Here is a 20,472-nt window from a genome sequence, read left to right on the forward strand (position 1 = left end):
GCATGTTATGAATGAGGAGCATGGAAACTGTTTAATATGCTTTTCTCTTTGGTGCACATTAGCTCTGAAGCTGGTGCTTGTGGGCAGCGCTCACAGACTGAGTGGTGTATGTATAAAGCTGCTTGGTGTCATCTTAGTGGGTGATGCCCAGATGTTCAAGGGTAATTTGACCTTAGAGATTTTCACTCCATGCAAGTCTGACTGTTGTTTCAGTAAAAACAGAAAGCTGCTCATTATCTAGTCTAGCTGGTTCTTGGCTACAGGTAAGTGCAGTTGTGTGGGTGTTAGTCTCCATCAACGATTCTGCAGTGTTTTCTGCCAGGTTGCAAAACACTTGATTGATGTGGTTGAAGTCAGGTTCTCCTCCTCCCCCCATCTCTCGCCTTATGAGGTAGTTTCTATTCCGGTCTGAAGTAACCATGCCTGGTGCCACAGATTAAGACCTGACCTGCCGGGCTCGGGAGCTGTATGTGGCCCTTAGCCAAGAGGTCTTAGGTGAGTTCTCACCAAGCCTTGTATGCCAAGGGAGATACCACCAGTAGAGTGTGTTCTGCTTATTGTATTTCTTCACTGTTGATCTTCCTGGGCAAATGATTAAAAGGAATGACTCACTCTTTTCTCATTCTCCCTTGATTGCTGTGACCTTTTTTTGTATTTGTTTTGTCCTAGTTGTCTCTATTAAGTTGAAGCCAGAGTGGGGATGCTACTACTTGCCAGGCACTGTGTGTGCTAATCATTGTACTGTGTCATTTTGTTAAATTTTCATAGCAATATTTCCAAGTAGGTATTATTAGCCCCATCTTACTAGTGAGGAAACTGAGGCCCAAAGAAATTAAACAATTTGATTATGCAGCTAATGAATAGCAAACCTAGAATTGGAACCCAGATTTAGTATTAAGAAAAAAAACCTTTCAATGCAATGATAGAGATGCAGGGTTAGATTTAATATTCCTATAAACATTTATGGACACCTGTTATCAATGTTAGGTACTTTCCTAAGCACTAGAGATATAAAGATAAAAAATACATGATCTGTGCCCTCAAGGAGTTTATAGTTTAGTGGAGACTCAGACATGAAAATGGTTATTTACAATAGTGTATAATTATTGCATGAGTAGATTTATGTACACAATACGGTAGGAACACAAAAGAAGAAGTGATCCTCTTGAGCAGGCAAGTGATGTGTATGTACAGAGAAGACTTTACAGAGACGTTTAATTTACTCCTTGAAGGATGCATAGGATTTCACTAGGGGGTTAAAGGTAGAAAAAACATTCTGGATCATGGTATCAATGCAGAAACAACTACGGAAAGAACTGTTGGCTTTGCAAAATGACCCACCTCCAAGAATGACTTTAAATGAAAAGAGTGTTTGAAATTCAATTACGCAGTGGATTGTAGACATGGAAGGTGCACCAGGTACCTTATATGAAGGGGAAAATTTTCAACTTCTATTTAAGTTTAGTAGTCGATATCCTTTTGATTCTCCTCAGGTCACGTTTACTGGTGAAAATATTCCCATTCATCCTCATGTTTAAGCAATGGTCATATCTGTTTACCCTTCTAACAGAAGACTGGTCCCCAGCACTCTTAGTCCAATCAGTTTGTCTTAGCATTATTAGCATGCTTTCCAGCTGCAAAGAAAAGGTCGGACTGTACAGAATTATTCCAGAGATGACCACCAGGTAATTCTTTTTATGTTCGAACATGTGACAAGAATCCAAAGAAAACAACGTGGTGGTATCATGATGATACTTGTTGATTGCACTGCTATCCTTCTCCTAGCAGAGGAGAGTCCTACTGAGGAAATGAGTACTTTGATCATTCAGTCTTTGAACTTTAACCTTTGACTGGAAGTGACCTGTAGGCAATGAAGACTACTTCCTTTTTACTGCATTTTTACTTGTATGCATTCTGGACACACGTTGATCCCTGGTACAGTCCAGGCAACTAACATGCTCTTATTAGTCATACAGTATTAATGCAGGTGTCAGGAAATGTCAAATATAATTCCATTTTTAATTTTTATCTTTTTAAGCTTTTGGAAAAGTTCCAGGTCCTAGTGTATTATGCAATAACAATGACTTCCTTGGCAGTTTTGGAACGTTCATTGCCGGCAATGGACATTGTAATAGGAAAAATTTTCATTAACTCCTGCCACCTAATAATTAATAATGCATGATAGGGCCTATGAAATAAAGTTATTGATTACAGTGGGATTATAAATAAAGTGAGGGATCCAACATTACTTTGAAAATCACCCCAACTGTTTATATTTGGATTCTGTGCACTGTGAATCTAAGGTTAACAGCATGAATTAACATGCGTCTTTAAAGGACTTTAATGAAAGATCATTGCGTATTTATTGAATTGTTTGTAGCTGCTGTCAAATTGTTTTGACATGGACGATTTTCAAGTAATATTGGCAGAGAGGTACAGTATGTTATCCCTATGTGAAAATAAATTCATTTGTTAAAAAAAAATCTGGACAGAGACCCAGTATATGCAAAAAAGGCTCTGTCAGTCAGCAAATATTTACTGCACATTTACTATGTGCAAGGTCCTATACTAAGCTAGGCACTAGGAATATTATAGCTTATAAGATAAACATGATTCCTGCCCTAATAGAGCTTGAGTATTAAGCAACAAAAACAGACATGAGTTATGATAATTAAGTAATTATAAGCTTGTTGCACGTTATGAGAGGGTAAGTGCAGAGTGCTGTAAGAGCATCTGACAGGATGTAATCGAGACTAAGACTTAGGCTACCTTAACAAAGAAAGTTTAAGCTGAGATTTGAAGTAGAAGCAGGAGTTAGGAAAAGAAACAGGCAAAGAGTAATTCAGGCAAAAGGAATAACAATTTCAAAGTTTGTTAGGTGCCCTAGAGTGTGGCAGGATCAAGAAGTTGAGAGAGACAAACAGCAGGAGAGCTAGTGGTGAATGAAGAGGCTTCAGAGGTGTGCAGAGCCTTGAGGCCTTCTTAAAACATTAGTCCTTATGCTAAGCAGGGAATGAAATGATCAGATATGTTCCTGTGTGGTGAACAGACTGGAAAAGTGCAGGAATGTACAATCAAATAGGAGCCTCTTCAGGCAAGGGAGACATTGCACTAAAGAAGGAGGTTGAAGATATGGAAAAGGGGATAAATAACAAATACTCTTTCAAACTTTAACAAGCATCAGAATCACTTGGAGGCCTTTTTTAAAAAGTTTGCTGGGCCTGAGCGCCAAAGTTTCTGATTCAGTAGGTCTCGAATGGGGCTTGAGAATTTGCATTTGTAACAAGTTCCAAGAGTGCTGATGCTGCTGGTCTGGGAACCACACTTTGAGAACTAACTGCCTTATAGGGCAGGTGGGTTAGAATCCAGAGCACAGAGCATAAGGTTAGCTACTTCATTATGATAAGAGGGAAGAAATGGGTGGATATAGATGCAGCTAAGGTGGATTTTTATGTTCAGTAGAAGGAAATTGTGGTGGTTCTAATCTCATTCTTGCTTTTTTCTGAAGTAGGGTAGATCACTTACTGGGAATAGAAGCAAAGGTAGATGGAGTGGGGATAGGTGGATAGTAGGCAGGATAATGAGAGGTTTGGAGAGAGTGGTAAAGGTCTGGCATGGCCATTGTGAAGGGTAGGAAATGGCAAAGTAGGTAAGAAAACAGAAAGATTGTTGGGTAGCACTGAAGATGGAGATCATAAATTTATGAGTGGCACTGATCCTTACAGTTGTGTGATTCTCCTCAGTAGCTCTCAGCAACCCTGTCAGGGAAAGCGTGATGGTTTGATTCATCCAAGGTTAGAGCTTTGCCAATTTTATACAAGAGGCAATTGGGACGTGGAAACTGAGGTTGTTTTCAAGAGAGTGGAAGAAAGAGAGAGTATAAAAAGAAAGGAAAAGAGGCAGAGTTACGAAAGGCTGACAGAGATGCAATAGAGGCGTTTGGCATTCAGGGGTTTCGATGATAGGAAGCAGATATAGGGGCACAGGTAAATGTGAGTCCTAGAAGGACAAGAGGTAGTCATCTGAGTATGGGATATTTGAATTTAAGATTTTGGAGGTGGAGAAGTTCTGGGGATTACAGGATCTAGGATGTGGCTATGAAGATGGTTGCTGGGGTAGAGCAGAGAAGAAATTTATTGATGATAAGGAGCTCAGAGAACATGTTAAATGAGTGTACATATTGAGATAGACTTTAGTAAGGATGATGATAATGATGCTGGCAGCAATAGCTAATGTTTACTGAGTACTTAGTGTGTGTCAGGTACCATTCTGAATCCTTTACATGAATTAACCCTTTTAATCTATTCAACAAATCCTATGAATTACTATTACCATCTCTATAAATGAGGAAATGCAGAGGAAAGGTTAAGGAACATAGCCAAGGGAACATATCTATTATATGGTAGTACCAAGACTTGAACCCAGGCGGTTTGATTCCACCCAGAGTCTGTCCTCTTAAATTCTTATTCTTGAGGCAAGGACTTGCAGTGAAGAGGAATTTTGAGAGCCAGATGTCAAAGCCGTCAGTAAAGTAGGAGGAGTAATGAGTAAGTCGGGAGATGACAGCTATGATGAGAGTTGAAGTATAGTGCAGCAAGATAGCAAAGGAGAAGAGATTTTTACAAAGAAGATAGAAGAGTAATAATTTGTGAAGGGCATTGAAAGGGGAGCAAATAAGATACCTCCTTTAATCTTGAAGTGTGGGAGAATAAGTAGCCATCATATTGCAGAGATATGTGGGAAATAGTATCCTCAGGGGAGTACAGGTGTACATTAAGAATAGGTGGTCAGGGACCACTTTATGCACATGTGACCTGTGCAGTTGTGTGTGTCCCCACACTTAGAAAGGCTCTATTCTTGATTTAGTGCTCTGCTGTCATTGTCTTGAAATTCTTAATTTTTCAGCAAGGGACGCCACCTTTTCATTTTGTACCAGATCCTGAAAACTATGTAGCCTTGTCCTGTGGGAAGTATAGGGACCAAAATGTGAAATGACTGAGCATATAGGTGACTTTCCAATCATGGAATAGAAATTGCAGATAATTCAATAGAATTTTGGGAAGAAGGAAAAGGAGGTTGGATTTTAAGGGAGAGGAAGTATAGATCATTGTGGGGATAACAGTTGTGGTGTGGTAAATGTTTAACAACTGTGTTTTCCCCCAGAAAACAAAATCAAGCCCTGACTTTCATACTTTGCCAATTTTCATGATGTAAATACTACCAACATGACCGGTTTGAAGCTACCAGCATGAAGTCACTGAACACAGAGTTGGCAGATATGGGCACAGTCAGCTCATATGAGCTGGCTTTAGCACATTGCAGGATAATTATGATCAATACAACTAGACCAGTAAAATTAGAACTATGGTAGATTTAGGCCTGACAGTCTTCTGGGAGATGGTGAAAACTCAAGCTTAGGACTTAACTGAATTCAGGTGTATGCTGGAGGGAAGATCCTAAAGTTATGTTGACTGGGAAGTTCTTTGTTGTTCAACAGTCGTGGGCAGTGGCAATAAATAGCTGCTAGTGAACAGGATGTCAGGCTTTATAGCCTAACGTGGAGAGTGAGTGAACATGCCCGGGAGGAATACTGAACTTGAACTATGAGCCCTAAGAGTGGGAGTGGGCCTTTGCGCAGCATTACACAGAGGCATCATACAGTTTGGTATCACATGTTGAGAACTGCAAGCGTTGCTGAAAAATAGGGCAAAGTGGAGTCTTCAGATTCAGACAAGTTACCTTTGACCTTATATGCCATGCTTAGGAGCTTGAGTCTTATCCTGAAGGTCATGGATAGCTCTGAGAGGGTAGTAGGATCATTTTCTACATTCAGAATAGTTAATTGCTGGGCATTTCTTTTAGGAGAGGACCTGGAGTTCAAACTTCTGCTTAATATACTAGGGAAAGTAAGAGAAATGTAATCATTGTAGTCTCCTTCTAAGTAGGGATGACTGACTAGCATCACTACTTTTTAGTTTGTACTGTTTTCACTAAGGTAGGTCAAGCAATCTGCATCCAAAGTAGGAAGAAATTATATCATAAATTGCTCATCTTGCCTGAAATACCTGCAGAGCTGCAAAGGCATAGGCTTGTCAGTAGCATTTTTCATTCTTTTAGAGACATTCACATATTGCATCCAGGAGTAGGTATTGTGGACCTTTTGCAATTCCAGAAGTAGAAAGTAATGTCACCAATTTATTCCCCTTTCTCAGCTTAGAGAAGGAGAAGCTTGCACTGTTTGGTTTAAATACTGCATCCTTTCTATGCTGTGAACCTTTGAATTGTTGGCAGGAGGAGTGTGAAGTCTTGTTGATTGGGTACTGGAACGTTTGCAGTACAAGCCGTTCATCCACTGGCAATTAATGCTGCCAATCCTGCTTTGTGAAAGAAGGAGTGTTCTCTTTGAGTCCAGGGAATGAAGGTCCAATTAGGTATCCCCACATGTAAGGTTTGACTTTAGGAAGGTTGAGATGCTCCTTTCTCTACCAGCAGCATCTCCCTGTTTCCAGTCAGTATTCTAGCATTTTAACCCCTACAAGCCAGTGGATTTCTATGGAACAAATGACTGAGAAGGATAAACCAGCCAAGTCCTTGGACACCTCTCTGCTGCTTTTATCACCAAGGAAAATTCTTATGGGGACTTTACGTAAGGCTGGAGCTTACCTCTTATCAGAAGATAGAGGCGTGGGGTGTGGGCAATGGCAGGGAAGAGCCTTGCATAACCAAGGACAGAAACCCGAGCAGTTCTTCTCCCCTTCATTCATATTTTTGTTTAGTTTTGGTTGTTTTTCAGGGTTTTTTGCTTGGTTGCTTTCTTTTGATTTTTGTTTTTAAATCTTTTCTTTAATCTTTTAGGCTTGTGAAATATTTGCCACGGGTTCATTTATTCTTATGGCTATTATTTCCTGATAAATTTGGACTCTCTCAAGGACCTAGTTTTCTTCAGATTCTCAATCTCAGTTATCTGAGCAGCAGGCACCCCAAATTTTTTAGCCCCAGGCCCCATTACAGCCCTCTGGCCTGGACAGTTTGTGTGGCTTTCTCACCCCTCAGTGACCTAGGCCCTTCCAGGAGTGTCTGTCTGCATATATTCATTAAGTGCTCCCTCAAACCCCCCTCACTCTCTCCCCTCCAAGCCCCCACCATTAGAATCTTACATGAGTGGATTACTGCACTGAGAAAAATTGGGCTGCCTGTTTCTTTGTTGTGTGTGGGTATGCAAAAATCCCTACTGTTGTACTTTTCCTTTTTCAAAAATATTAGTGCCTAAACCATAATGCTTTTTCCTTATTTTTTTTTTCACCATAACTGCTTGTAACTTCTCTGATCTCAATATTCTGGTTCTTTTATTTGATTATCTGACTTTTACTGTGTGAAATGAATTTGAAAATGTGTTTGTTGACTACTTGGTAAATTAACTTTAGAAACAAGAGGTGAAGAGGGTTTTGGTGTGGATCCATCAACAGATCCTTGCTAATTCAAAGAACTTAAGCCATGGGGAAAAAGTCTCAAAACCAGCCATATCTTAGTTAACACTCCTGCCACCCCAACCCCCTTTTTCATGGGTGGAACTGGTTTTTTAAGAAGTCTTTTTCTTCTTAAGACTTAATTTTATAACTAACTACTACAAGATAAACCCTGTTCCAGCCTCAGTTTTGTTGCTGAGAATTGGGTTGGGATGTGCCATTCAACCCCACTGGCTTTGGTACTGCAGGAAGATACTGTCTTTCCTCTGGTAGGATTTTTGTTAGTGCCAATGGTAGTTTTTGTTTTATTTTAATCAAAAAACAAAATGTGTTGAAAGCTGAATTTTTGTGAATTGTTCTTTAATATTAAGTAGACACCAGGGTATCACGTGTGCTACTAAGGAGGGTTCCTACCTAAACTGTGATAAATACTACCTGGGTAAGTGTGAATATCCTGTGTGTGCCCTGTAGGCTTCTACTCAAAACAGAATAGCTCATGATGAAGGATACCTTTTGTCATCTTGAATTATGGTATTAATCACTGGGGCTGGCTTGCCATATTTGGAGAGAGTAGCTCCAGAGTGGATGTGAGGAGGAAGGAAGGAGGAGGAAGAGGGAGTGGGAGGGGGAGAGAAATGGTGAGATGGAGAAAAAGAATGTGAATAGAAACCTTTCATCATTTTGAATAAAGCTTCTTTGAAAAAGAAACAGGTGTATGCAATTGGGGCATGGTTATGTGACTTAAGGTTTGTTCAGAATTGAGTTAGTTTTATGATTTCTGTCAAGTGCCAGAAAAAATTGCCCAAGGAAATTCCACCCAAGTCCCTCTGACTATGTATCATCCCCTAAAATTTTTCATTATTACTTCATAGTTTCTGAAGTAAAATAATTTGCTCCATATCTCCTTTTCCTATTTCTTTAAAAAAAAATCATCATCATCATAATAATACATAATAATAAACCGTTTCTTTGAAAATAAAAATCTGCTTGCCTTACTTAAAAATATTTCTGTGCTTCTACTTCTGGGATTCTGTTCTAAAGCAGTAATTCCTGAATAAAGAGCAAGCTTCACACACAATGGTGAGATGATATTTATTTAATAAAAAAGTGGAAGCAGCCTATCTAATAAGGGGGAAAGTGAAATTGTGCAGCCATCAAAACATTTTTGGTTGCATGAATGGCTCTTCTACTTTCCACTCCAGCCACACTGAATGGAATATTTGCCTTTCTGTGAACACCGTACTTTTTAAAAAACAGCTTTATTGACATAATTGACATATCATAAACTGTACATGTTAAAGTATACAATTTGATGATTTTTGACATATGTATATACCCATAAAACCATCACCACAAAAAAGATGATGAACATATCTATTACCCCCAAAGTTTCCTCCTGTCACTTTGTAATCTGTCTTTCCCTCTCCCTCCCTTATCAGGCAACCACTGATCTGCCTTAGATTATTATAGATTTTCTAGAATTTTTAAATAAACAGAATCATACATTACGTACTCTTTATTTAAAAAAAAAAAACAACTTTATTGAGGTATAATTTACACACCATGAAGCTCATTCCTTTTAAGTGTGAATGTATAGGGCATATATCATCATCGCAACAGTCAGTTGACATTTCTACAACCCCCAAAACTTCCCTTGTGCTTATTTGCCCAAAAGTTCCTTTGTACTATACCCTCTTTCACTCCTAACCCCAGGGATCCACTAATCTGCTGTCTGTATAAATTTACCTTTTCTGGACTTTTCATATAAATGCAACAATGCAACATGTAGTCTTTTGCATCTGACTTCTTTCACTCAGCATTACGATGTTCATCCTTGTTGTAGTATCTTTCAGTAGTTGGTTGCTTTTAATTGCTGAGTAGTATTCCATGGTATGGACATGTCATAATTAGTTTATCCATTCACCTGTTGTTGGGCAGTTGGGTTGTTTCCAGATTTTGGCTATAGATAAAGCTGCTAGGAACGTCTGTGTAGTCTTAGTATGGACATATGTTTAAATTTCTCTTGGGCGAATACCTGGGAGTGGAATAGCTAGGTCATATCATAGGTCTATATTTAATATTTTAAGAAACTGCTGAACTGTTTTCTAAACAGTTGCACCATTTTATATTCCCATTAATAATGTATGAGACTTTCAGTTTCTCTACATTCTCACCAACACTTTGGTATGGTGAGTCTTTTTCATTTTAGACATTGTAATAGGTATGTAATAGTATGTCATTATGGTTTTGATTTGCATTTCCCTAATTACTAATGATGTTGAACATCTTCTCATGTACTGTACTTAATTGCTCTCCATATGTTTCTGGTAAAGTGTTCGTATTTTCTCCCATTTAAAAAAATTGGATTGTTTTCATTCATATATATATTCACTGTGTGTAAGTCATTTATCAGATATGTGATTTGCAGATATTCTCTCAGCCTGTGGCTTGCTTTTCATTCTCTTAGCAGTGTCTTTTGAAGAACAGATACTAATTTTGTTGATGTCCAGTATATCAGTTTTTTTTTTAATGGATTATGCTTTTCGTGTTGTATCTAAGAAAGATTTCTCCTAAGCTTTCTTCTAAAAGTTTTATAGTTTTAGGTTTTAAATATAAGTCTAGAATTTTCTGGGGGGTACATGATGAGAGCTATGGATGGAAGGGTTTTGTTTTTTGGCATATGAATATCCAGTTGTTCTACCACCATATTTTTTTCCATTCTTTCTCCACTGAATTGCTTTTCACCTAATTGAAAATCAGTTAACCATATGTTTATGAATCTATTTCTGGATACTATTTGGTTCTACTGATTTATTTGTCTATATTGACATCAACATCACATTGTCTTGCTATAACTTTGTAATAAATCTTTAAATCAGGTAATGTGAATCTTACAACTTTGTTCTTTGTTGTCAAAATTGTTTTGGTTCTTCTAAGTCCTTTATATTTCTGTATAAATTTTAGAATCATCTTGTCAATTTCTTTTTAAAAAGCCTTTGGGATTTTGATTGGAGTTATGTTAAGGCCATAGATCAATCTGGGGAGAATTCATTGCCCAATTATAATAGCCTACTGTGTGCTGATCCATGAACACAGTTTATCTTTCCATTTGTTTGTCATCTTTAACTTCTCTCAGCAGTGAAATGTGTTGTAGTTTTCAGAGTACAGATCTTGTACATTTTATGTCAGAATTACCCCTAAGTATTTCATATTTTTAATACTATTATAATTGGTATTTTAAAAAATTCAGTTTTTCTTTGTTGCTAGTGTATAGAAATACAGTTGCTTTTTGTATGTTGATCTTGTGTCCTGAAACCTTGTTAAACTCACTTATTTATTCTGGTATATTTTTTGGTAGATGCCACAGGATTTTCTTTCTGTAATCACATTGCCTGTGAATGAAGACCATTTTACTTCTTTTCCAATATGGATGCCTTATTTCTTTTTCTTGCCTTATTGTGCCAGATAGAACTTCTAATACAATGTTGAGTAGAAGTGATTAAAGTATGTATCATTGTCATGTTCTTTATCTTAGGGGAAGTCATTCAGTTTTTCACCATTAAGTGTGATGTTAGCTTTAGATTTTTTAAAGATGTCATTTATAGGTGAAGGAAGTTCCTTTCTATTTCTAGTTTGACATGAATTTGTATCAGGAATAAATGTTGTATTTTTGTCAAATGCTCTTTCTATATCTATTGAGATGATCATATGGTTTTTTGTTTTTTAGTGTGTTAATATGATAAATAGCTTGATTGATTTTTAATGTTAAACTAATCTTGCATTTCTAGGATAAACCCCACTTAGTCATGATATGTTACCTTTTTTATATATTGTTATATTTGATTAAAATTCTATGAATTTTTGCATATGTGTTCATGAAGTATATTAGCCTGTAGTTTTATTTTCCTGTAATATCTTTGTCTGGTTTTAAAATAAAAGTAATGCTGGCCTTAAGAATGAGTTGAGAAATTTTCAATCTCCTTTAATTTTCTGGAGAGTTTGTATAGAATTGGTACTGTTTATTCCTTAAATTTTCAATATAATTTCCCAGTGAAGTCATTTGGGCCTAGAGTTCTTTGTAGGAAAACTTTAAACTACAACTTCAATTTGTATAATAGATATATAGCTATTTATTTATGATAGCTCTTCTTGCATGAGCTTTGGCAGATTGTGTTTTTCAAGGAATTAGTGAATTTTATCCCAGTAGTCAAATTTATTGGCATAAAGTTGTTCATAAAATTCCCTTATTGCCCTTTAATTTCTGTAGAACCTGTAGTGATATTACTTTCTTATTCCTGACATTGGTAGTTTGTGTTTTCTCTTTCTTGCTCCCTCCTTCTCTCTTCCTTCTTTCCTTCTCCCTCTTCCTGATCAGACTTAATAGATTTTCTCAAAGATAGTCTTTGGTTTTCATTCCTTTTTCTCTATTGCTTATCTAGTTTATTGATTTCTGTTCAAATTTTTATTATTTCATTTATTCTGTTTAATTTGGATTTCATTTGCTCTTCTAGTTTCACAGGTGTAATCTGAGGTCATTGATTAGAGACTTCCTTTTTTTCCAACATGGATGTTTAGTGATATAAATCTCCCTCTAAGTACAGCTTTAGACACATCCTACAGATTTTGGTATTTCATGTTTATAGTTTCATTCAGATCAAAATACTTTTAAATTTCCCTTTTGACTACTCCTTGGATTTTGGGGTTATTTAGAAGTATGTCATGTAGTTTCCAAACACTTGGGGGGAATTTTCCAGGTATTATTGTATTATTGACTGATAATTTAATGCCATTGTAGACAGTGAACATTGTATGTCTTGAATCCTTTTAAATTTATTGACATTTGTTTTCATGGCTGAGAATACAGTCTATCCTGGTAAATGTTCCAAGTGCACTCAGAAAGAATATGTATCCTGCTGTCATTGTTGGGCAAGTGTTACATAAATGTCAGTTAGGTCAGATTGGTTAGTGTTGTTCAGATCTTCTATATCCTTATTTTCTATTAAGTTCTGTCAGTTATATAACTGATGAAGATGAGACCATGATCTCTCATAGAGAGATGATGAAACATTACATTGTATTTGTAGGTATATCTGTTTCTCCTTACTATTAAATTAGCTTTTGCATCATGTACTTTGAAACTTTATTATTTGATGTGTAAATGTTTAGGATTGTTGTATCTTCTTGATGAACTGATCCCTATAGCATGATAAAATTTACCCTCTTTATCTCAGGTAATATTCTTTGCTCTGAAATTTGTTTTGTCTGATATAAATATTGCCACTCAGGTTTTCTTCGGTTAGTTTTAGCATCATATAGCTTTTCCCACCCTTCTACTTTAACCTGTTTGTGTCTTTATGTTTAAAGTGGCTTTCTTTTAGGCTTCATATAGCTGGGTGTTGCTTTTTATCTAGTCTGACAATCTCTGCCAATTACTTGGAGTGTTTAGACCATCTAATATGATTATTGATGTGATTGGATTCGAATCTACCAACTTTATTAATTTTCTGTTTGTCCCACGTATGCTTTTTTCATTTATCCCTATTTTTATGCTTTTCTTTGGATTTTAAAAAATTCCATTTTACTCCTTTCATTGATTTATTTTAGTTGTGATAGGCAGAAAAATTCTCCTGCCACCTCAAAAGCTGTCAATGTCTTAATCTCAGGAGCCTGTGAATATGTTACATTACATGGCGAAGAGGTATTAGGGTTGCAGATGAAATTAAGGTTTTTAAACAGCTGACTTTAAAATAGGGAGATTATTCTGCATTTTCCAGGTAGGCCAGTTTTAGTTATATGCATCCTTAAAAGTAAAAAAGCAAGATGTAACTGTGGAAGGACAGTTGTAACGCTGCTTGCTTTGAAGATGGAGGAAGGTGACCATGAGTAAAGGAGAGCGTATGGCCTCTAGAAACTGGAGAAGGCTAGGAAATGGCTTCTCTCCTGAAGTCTCCAAAAAGGAGCACATCCATGTCAACCACTTGTTTAGCCTGATGAGATCTGTGTTGGGTTTCTCTCTTGCAGAACAGATAATAGATTTGTGTGGTTTAAGCTGCTAATAAGTGTGTCGTAATTTTTTACAGCAGTAATTTAAAAAGTTAATACATAGTTATAATTCTTTGTTATGAGCTTCACTGGTTGCTGTGGAGTTTACATTATACGTCTTTAGCTTATCAAGAACTACCTTCTACTGATATTTTACTAGTTCATGTGCAGCGTAAGGACCTTATGACAGTATGCTTCCATTTTCTCTTCCTGGCCTTCGGGAATTTTACCTCTATTCATGCATTTTACCTCTATATATGTTATAAACTCCACAGTGTATTGTCACCATTTTTGCTTTAAATAGTCAGTTATCTTTTAAAAAGATTAAAAAATGAGAAAAATGTGTAGCCAGCTTGTTACTATTTCCAGTGCTCTTTATTACTTTGTGTAGATCCAGGTTTCTGTCTGGTATCATCTGCCTTTGTCTTAAAGGACTTCCTTTATTATTTTTAGTAGTGTAGGTTTGTGGTGATGAATTCTTTCAACTTTTGTATGTCTGAAACTTCAGTATTTCACTTTCATCTTTGAAAGGTATTTTCACTATTTAAGTAAATCTAGGTTGGCAGGGTTTTTTTTTTTTTTGTGGGTTTTCTTGTTTGTTTTTGTTTTTTGCTTTCAGTACTTTAAAGATACTGTAGCAATGTTTTCTAGATTGTATTGTTTCTGTTAAGAAATCTGCTGTAATTTTTATTTTTGTTCCTCTGTATACAATGTGTCTTTTTCTCTGGCTGCTAAGAGCTTTTTCTTTATCACTGTTTTAAGAATTTGATTGTTACTGTTATTTTAAGTTATTTGATTGTTGTACTTTTCTTTATGTTTTTTATATTTAGATAGAGCTTGTTGAACTTCTCAAATCTGGGTTCAAATGTCAGTTTATAGCTTTCATCAAATTTGGAAATTATTGATCATTATTTCTTCAAATATTTTTTCTGTGCCATCTTCCTTTGAGAACTCCATTTAGAAGCATATTTGGCTCCTTGAATTTGATCTACAGTTTGCTGATGCTCTGTTCTTTTCAGTCTTTTTTCTCTGTGTGTTTTGTTTTGAATAGTTTCTATTGCTATGTCTTCAAGTTTAGTCATCTTTTTTCTGCATTGTCTTCTCTGCCATTAAATCTCTACAGTGTGTTTTTCATCTCCAGAAGCTTTATTTGGGTCTTTTAAAGATATATCTTCCATGTCTCTACTTAATATATGCAGTCTTTCCTATAGCTTCTTAAACATATGGAATACAATCATAATAATTATTTTAATATCCTTGTCTACCAGTCTGTCGGCTCTGTTATTTCCGAGTCTGTTTTATTTAAGAATTTTTATTTTTCATTATACGATTTATTTTCCTGCTTCTTTGCATACCTGATAATTTTTGATAGGGTCCCAGACGTAAATTTTTCCCTAGTTGGGTGCTGTATATTTTTGTATCACTATAGATATTCTTGAGGTTTGTTCTGGGGTGTGGTTAAATTATTTGAAATCAGTTTGACCCTTTTGAGTCTACTTTTAAGCTTTGTGTGGGCCCAGAGCTGTATTTAGCCTAGGGTTAATTTTTCCACACTACCGAGGCAAGATTTTTATTAGTTCTTAAACTGATGCCCTGTGAATTATGAAGTTTTCTGTCTGGTTTTTTGGAATAAGAACTATTCCCAGCCCATGTGAACTCTAGGTACTGTTTGTAATCCTTTTGGGTAGTTCTTTCTGTGTCCTTGGGTAGTTTCCACACACGTGTGAGGTGATCAGTACTCAGCTGAATACTTTAGGGGGAGCCTCTGCAGGTCTTCAGAGTTCTGTCTCTGTGCAGTCTCTCCTCTCCTAGACTTCCAGCTACATCTCTTCAGCTCATGGAAACTGCCAGTTTCTGCTTGGATTTACTCTTGTGCTATGCTGTGTTGTGGCCTAGAAACTTTCTTCAGACAATAAGCTGAGGCAATCATAGGGCTCATCTTGTTTGTTTTTCATTTCTTAGGAACTGCTTTTTTCCATTGCTTGATGTTCAGTGTCTTGAGTGTCATTGTTTCATATATCTTATCTGTTTTTAAAATTGTTTCAGATGGGAGAATAAATCTGGTGCCTGTTAACTCCATCTTGACTAGAAGAAGAAGCTTGCCATGTTTTTTGTCTTTTTTTGTTTGTTTGTTTTTTTAACCTTTTGTCATTCACCTGCCTAACTACTATTTACTCTTCAAGACTTATCCCAAGCTTTATTCCTTCTAGGAACCCTTCTGTGATATTCATTGTATTAGCTCTTTGAGAACATGGTACTTATTGTTCAAATTCAGTCCTTCCAAATAGGTTCTTGATCTTGTCCTCTTGTATCTTCATTAACTCTTCCATTACTTTCATCCTTGTCATCCAAAATTTTCAAGAGTAATCTACACTTGTTTTCTCTTCTTCATTCACTTATATTCAATCCACAGTCCTGTGGAACTTGATTTCCAAGTTACTCTTGTCAGGGTCACCAGTAACCTCACAATTGCCAAGCGCAGTGTATTCTTTTGAGTCCTTATCTAGTTGAACCTCTCTGTATTATTTCACAATTATTCTTTCTTTCTTGTTATAACACATTTTCCTGCTTCTTTTCCTTTTCTCTGACCATTCCTTCTGAGTCAGTTCTGTGGGTCATTTCATCTGCTTGCATCTTAAACATTGATATTCCCAAGTATTCAATTTTTGAACCTCTGTTTCCTTTACTAACATGCTCTTCTTGGGCAAGCTTATTTAATTCCATGGGTTCAGCTTCTCCCTTTAGGGACTTGATTCCAAGTCTAAGTCTCTGTTTGAATTTCCTAGAGGCACTTCAGATTCAGTATGTCTGAAATATAACTTGAGTGTTACATTCTTAAAACTGCTGCTTTGTAGTCTCTCTTAGTTTTTTGACAACACTGTAATTTAGTCTTTCACTTAAACTAGAAACTTGGGTGTCATCTTAAGAGTCTTTTCCCCAAGCCCCAGATGCATTTCAGCTTCACAGGTATTAGATCCTTAATGTTTGAAAATCCATCCCACAGGGGGAATTTCCAGTAATGATGGCAGAGTAAAGCGGTCTCTTGAACTTTTCCACAGTTGATAATTACAAAATATGTAAAAAATACATTTAAAGAAACTGGAAAGTATCTAAAAACAGACAGAAGCTAGAGGAGAGTTTACTCTTGAAAAACAGTAACTGGAAATGATGAGAATTGTGAGATTGCAGCTTTTAAATAATTGTGCCTGAGGGCATTCATCAACACCCACAGCAGAGGAAAGTGGTAGTGGAAAACCTCAACCTTGCTTTCTTATGGTGGCAAAGAACAGTTCAGGATAGAAAAATTACTTGGAAATTTAAGGGAAGGGGCCCTTGAAAGTAAAAACAAACAAACAAACAAAACACACACACACACAGAAGAGGGTAAAACCCATAACCTGACTATAAACTCCACTAAAATTCCTGGCTGAATCTCTAAACTACACCTACATGGGGAGACTCCGAGGGCCTGGTGAAAAAGCGTGCAGAGATCAGAGAGGCAGAGTCTGTCTTTGAAAGATAGACCTAAACCAGATGAGCTCTGTGTTTGCTGCTTTTTTTACCTGAGTTCATTGCCCAGCCATGTATAACTCACGTAGCAGAAATCTGGTCTTATTTATTTGAGGTGTCAGAGGACAGTGTCTAAGAATGAAAAATTAGGGCAAAATCTCGAGAAGTATAGAAAGTGCAGCCAGAATAGGCCCTGAATATGAGTATAATCTATGGCCAAATTCTTGGCCAATCACCAGGTTCACAAGAAAACCTATAGGGGACCAGGCTAGAAAAGCAGACGCAAGAATTACAAAGAGATACCAGTTGCTGCACACTGCAGGGGAAGCGAAGTCTACAGTTTAAATCCAGACAAGTTATTTGCCTACTAGGAAAAATACCCCAAACAATCCCAAGGGAAGCATAATAAAATCCAGAGTCACTATATGTATTAGATAGAGTGCACAGTATTCAAACAAGAATTATTAGACATGCAAAGGAATAGGAAAGGGTGACCCATATTCAGGGGAAAAAGCAGTCAGTAGACACTGACTGAAAGTTGACTCAGATGTTGGAATTAGTAGCCAAAGATTTCAAAGTATGTTCAGAGAACTAAAGGAAATGAAAGGAAAATGGTTTTAGTAAGTGAACAGTTAAGGAATTTCAAGAGACAAAAGTAAACAGTTTTTAAAATGGGAAGAGAAAAACAAGAGACCTTTCACTTACAGCAGCGTGAGGCAGTCTGTAATTTTCTCGTTGTAAAAAAACAAGTATAAAACTGGACAACATTGTTAAAAACAAATATTTCAGGCCAGTAAAAGTATAATAGAGGCAGAAACAAATTGAGAAATGTTTCTTCTTGGAAAGCTGGTAATGCTTTGAGCAAGTACAGTGGGAGTCTGTAGTCTTCTTGGGACTTCTCCCATCTGTCCCCCACCTTCATCATCCCAGCTCAGGTGACAAGAAATGTAGTTTTACCAATGTGTGGCTGAACATGAAAACAATCAACTTTCTTTCCAAATGGGGTGGACTTAATTTGGGTCAGAAGGTGAAAACTCACAGCTTTGTCAACTAAAAGTGGCAGACTTGGTTGGGAATGAAGTATTGAATCCACAGTTTGCTAGCCTGAGGTTGTAATGCCTGTTGGTGAGAGTGATGGACCTACGAGAAGCTTAATGGGAAGATCCTGAAAATAAGAGAGCCGTAGATTGTCTAAGATAAGCCCTCAACATATCCCTGGCTGACTCAGAAACTATCTGCATGTGTGACAGAGACCCAAAAGAATACTAAGTGGTAAAAATGGTAAAGAATGGTAAAAAGTAAAAATGGAGATTTGGAAATTGGTTGCAAATTTGAATGCATTCCCCAAGCAGCACATAGAAAGATGGACTTGAGGTGTTTCAGTGACCTCTGCCCAAATCATTGACTTATTGCTAAACTATACAGATACAGGGGTGATACCTAGGAAGCCAGGCTAAAATAAAAACAAGAATTTAAAAACTGGGCAGAGACATCAATGACAGCATACTGTGGGGGAGTTGAATTCTGCAGTTTAAGTACAGGACAGTTACTAAAAATAATCACTAGCCCATCAGAAAAATACAACAGAACCCAGAGTTGCTGCAACAGATTATCTAAAATTTCCAATTTTCAACCACATGTTACGAGACATGCAAAAAAGCATCAGGGAAGTGTGACCCATGCTCACATGGGAAAAAAATAATCAATAGAAATGAATTCTGAGTGGATCAGCTATTAGATTTAGCGAAGACTTCAATGTAGCTGTTTAAAGTATGCTTAAAAACTTAAAGGAATCTATGTTCAAAGATTTGAAAGAAAATGAGATAAAAATTAACGAATAGTGGCTCTAACCACTTCTATTCAACATTGTACTGGAGGTTCTAGCTGTTGTGATAGTGCAAGAAAAAGAAGTTAAAGTAATACAGATTGGAAATAATCAAATCTGCCTTTATTCATAGATATAATCATGTATTTAGAAAATTCCAAGAAATGTATATGAAAGCTACTGGAGCTATTAAGTGAATTTAGCAAGATTGCAGGATATAGGGTCAGATTTACCAAAATCAGTTGTGTTTATATATTCGCAATGAATAATTGGGGATTAAAGCTTTAAAAAATGTATTACAAAGTCCAAAACCACAAAATATTTATGGATAAATTTAACAAAATATGTGCAAGAGCTATATACTGAAGACTATAAAACAAACATTGCTGAGAGATAAACTAACTAAATAAATGGAGAAAACCATTGTAATGGGCTGAATAGTGTGTGCCCCCCTCCCCAAATCAAGTCCACCTGGAACCTCAGTATGTATGACCTTTCTTGGGAATAGGATCCTTGCAGATGTATTTAGTTAAGGATCTTGAGATGAAATCATCCTGTATTTAGGGCAGGCCCTAAGTCCAGTGATTGTTCTTTTTACAAGAGGAAGGAGAGGGAGAATTGGAGCCACAGAGTCATAAGGAAAAAGGCCATGTGAAGATAGAGAGAGAGATTGGAGTTATGTTGTCATGAGCCAAAGAATGCTGAGATCTTTGGGAGCTGGAAGAAACACAGATTCTCTCCAAAAGACTTCAGAGAAAATATGGCTCTACCAGTGCCTTGATTTTGTCACTTCTGGCCTCTGGAACTGTGAGAGAATAGATTTTTGTTGCTTATATCCACCAAATTGGTGGAAAATTTCTAGGCAGCCCTAGGAAACTAATACAGCCATGTTCATGGATTGGGACATAAAATTATCAAAATGATTTTGAAAATGAGTAACAAGTTGTAAGACTTTAAACTATCTAACTTTAAGACTTATTTTAAAGCTGCAGTAATCAAAGCAGTGGTATTGGTGTAAGGATAGACTAAATCAGTGAAACAGAATAGAGTCCAGAGAAAGACAAACACAAATATGGTTAATTGATGTGTCAAGGCAGTTCAATGAGGGAAAGGATAATCTTTTCAATAAATGGTGCTGGAACAATTGGATAGTGATATGGGAAAACGTGAACCTTGATCTTTACCTCACACAATACAGAAAAATTAGCTGAAGATGGATTGTAGACCTGAATTTAAGAGCTAAAACTATAAACCTTGTAGAAGAAAACACAGGAGAACATTTTTATGATCTTGTCAATAAATAAATGTCACAAAAATCATGACCATAAAAGAAAAAATTGGTAACTTGGAACTCATCAAAATTACAAACTTTTACAGTTTAAAAGACACCATTAAAAAAATGAAAAGGCAGGCTACAGACTGGGAAAACTTATTTGCAAATTAAATATCTAACAAAGGACTTGTTTCTAGAATATATAAAGAGCTTTTGTAATTCAATTAGAAAACTAATAATGAAGTAAAGGATTTCAACATATAGTCTACCAAATAAGTTACGGAAGTTTCCAGTAAGTACATAAAAAATGCAAATTAAAAAAGACTTCCCACAACAAATTCTGGCAAAGTTATAGA

At 36.5% G+C, this 20,472-nt stretch overlaps 1 protein-coding gene and 1 pseudogene across 8 annotated transcripts in view; both read left to right on the forward strand.

The window, feature by feature from the left end:
- The window catches only part of KIAA0319L (KIAA0319 like), a 99,689-nt gene that overhangs the window by 28,951 nt on the left and 50,266 nt on the right, over positions 1 to 20,472 (forward strand). The window lies entirely within an intron of this gene.
- Positions 7 to 11,442, forward strand: LOC123618285 (ubiquitin-conjugating enzyme E2 W pseudogene; annotated as a pseudogene).

This window comes from Camelus bactrianus, chromosome 13 (genome assembly GCF_048773025.1).
Source record: "Camelus bactrianus isolate YW-2024 breed Bactrian camel chromosome 13, ASM4877302v1, whole genome shotgun sequence".
NCBI lineage: Eukaryota > Metazoa > Chordata > Mammalia > Artiodactyla > Camelidae > Camelus > Camelus bactrianus.